General features: G+C 57.2%; 1 pseudogene; it reads right to left on the bottom strand.

Moving 5' to 3' along the window:
* Positions 1-1,377: 1,377 nt before the first annotated feature.
* LOC114074803 lies at positions 1,378-2,258 on the bottom strand (annotated as a pseudogene).
* Between the last annotated feature and the right edge of the window lie 298 nt (positions 2,259-2,556).

Below are 2,556 nucleotides of genomic sequence, written 5' to 3'. Positions count from 1 at the left end.
TAGACGCCCCAGCCGCTATCTGTGATGCTCTGATTTGGTGTGCCTCCGCCTCAGCAAGTGAGGCTCTCCTCGCGGCCTCCATCTCCCGTCGCTCCTTCTTCCTTGCTCGCGCCTCATCTTCTGATCGACCCCTACGCCTCTTGGCACTCTCTCGAGGGGAAGGTGGGTGAATGTCTGAGGTGGCAAACAGGGCCGCCAATACAGTGTCCTCAACAGGCTCGACAGGCTCCGGCACTCTCGTCTCTAGGATCGTGTCAATGTCTGCCCGAAGACTGTCGACTGCAGCCTGAAGAGTCGACACATCTACCGGAGGTGCTGGGCGGGCTAACACTCTCAACTCAAATGCATCTAGGCGCTGGTGAACCTCAGCAATCTTCCGCTGCATCTTCCTCTCCATACGCGCTTCAGACTCAGTAATAGACTTCTGCATCCACGGCTGGATATGATGCAGAAGAGTGGCCATTTGTGCCTCTAGTTTCTGGACCCTAGCAAGCGGGACCAGTAACGGTAGAGGGGCTGTGCGAGAGGGGCTCGCGGCTGTGCTACTACCCGGGATAGACTCGACTGGGGTAGTGTCAGTGGACGCCTGTGTAGCTGTGCGGGCCTGGGCTACCGTGTCTACCAGATCATCCGCAAGTGGTGGCAGCTCTAGACGGGGCCCTCTACGTGGGGCCAACTCATTGGCCTCGTCTCTGATGAGGCCGACGTCAACGGTACCCTGTGGGGTCCTCAACTGATCTATGTGCCATATGGGCACACCTGCAGACCTGCAAAGGGCAAAGATCATGCACGGAAAGGGGTAGGTGGTGGTGACCTTGAATGCCCTCTCGTGCATGACTGCCTGGAGAAGCCATGCGAAGTCGACCTCGAATCCGGCTATCATCGCCGCTATCAACACTGCGCGATCCCAAGTGACGATGTTGTCAGCAGCTGTGGGGGAAAGGCAGTGACGGACGAGCAGCCACAAGAACTTCGCGACGAACGTGAGGTTGGCCTTCTTGATGGCCCCCTTCGGCTCAGTGACCCAATCTGCACCCTCTCCGTCGACTGATAGGTGCAGGGCCATCCACCTCTTGGTGGTCTCCCTCAGTGCTGGCTCTCGCAGGAACTGTCCATCCTTCACTATCTGCCAGCGATAGTCAAACTCGGCAGTGATGGGGGTCCGAGTAGCATCTGCACTCTCGCCGTATAGGAACCGGCGGATGGCTGGCAGGGAAATGTCAACCTGCACGCCCCGGACTCGAACCTGCTCCAATGGGGCCTGTTTAGCGGGAGCAGCCCGCCTGTCGATCTGTGATCGGAGAGTCGCTACGTAGGACGCGTAGAACTCTCGGACCATCTCCTCGCTGTATCGTCCCAATGGACGTGCTGTCCACTCTAAGCGATGCCTGGTGAAGAGGTTATGAATCTCCGGCATCGTGGGAAGGCTCCCTGTGAGTACCCGCCGCTCCAGGGTGAGTGTGCGAGTCATTACTCCTTTATCGGTCAAGAACTTTGCGTCGGAGTAAACTTGAAACTGGCCGTCGACACACCACCGGTTTGGCTGGTCAGCGGCTGGGGTGGGGACCTGAACTGGTGCGCCGGATGTAGAGTCTGAACTGTCAGCCTCATCAGACGAGGCCGACGCTGCAGCAGTGGCGGGTGCGGGAACCTCAGCAGAGACTGAAGCTTCCTCGGACCAGGATACGCCTAAGGAGCCAGACGCTCCTTCCTCATTTGTGGCTGACCCAGAGGGTGTGCCGGTCAGTGTGCGCTCCTCATCAGACTGGGAGGCAGTGACTACGCCGGACGCCACCTTCTTGGGTGTGGCTCTGGGGGCACGTGTAGCACGGGAAGGGGCGGAGGTGCCTGGGGGCACATATTCAGGGTCCCGCTCATCATCAGACCCGATGATCAATCGTGCAGACGGGGCAACAGACTTGGATCGCCCGCGTGCGTAGGTGCGGTCTTGCTTGGGTGCCATAGTAGATAGTACCTGCAAAGGATCACTATTAGTACGAGTGGTGGCAAGCAAGACAGGCAAGCTCATATGACATTAAACTTTGAAAATAGTGTGTTAGTAATATTGAAACTGTATCACACGACGGGACCGATGACGGCTCGTCGTGACTATGACGGACCGTCATGAGGTCCGTCGTGTTATACTTGGTATATGTATATATAAGGAACCCTGAAGGAGGGGTCTCTGGCCATCATGACGGTCAAGCAGGACGGACCGTCGTGGGTGTGACGGTCCGTCGTAAGAGTCCGTCGTAGGACACTTGGGAAAATTTTCAGAGACCCTTAGAAACAGGGTCTCTGACAACCATGACGGTCGTGCAGGACGGACCGTCGTGGGTGTGACGGTCCGTCGTAAGAGTCCGTCGTAGGACACTTGGAAAATTTTCAGAGACCCTTAGAAACAGGGTCTCTGACAACCATGACGGTCGTGCAGGACGGACCGTCGTGGGTGTGACGGTCCGTCGTAAGAGTCCGTCGTAGGACACTTGGAAAATTTTCAGAGACCCTTAGAAACAGGGTCTCTGACAACCATGACGGTCGTGCAGGACGGACCGT

Source organism: Solanum pennellii, chromosome 11 (assembly GCF_001406875.1).
Source record: "Solanum pennellii chromosome 11, SPENNV200".
Lineage (NCBI taxonomy): Eukaryota > Viridiplantae > Streptophyta > Magnoliopsida > Solanales > Solanaceae > Solanum > Solanum pennellii.
This window is presented reverse-complemented; position numbering and strand designations above follow the sequence as displayed.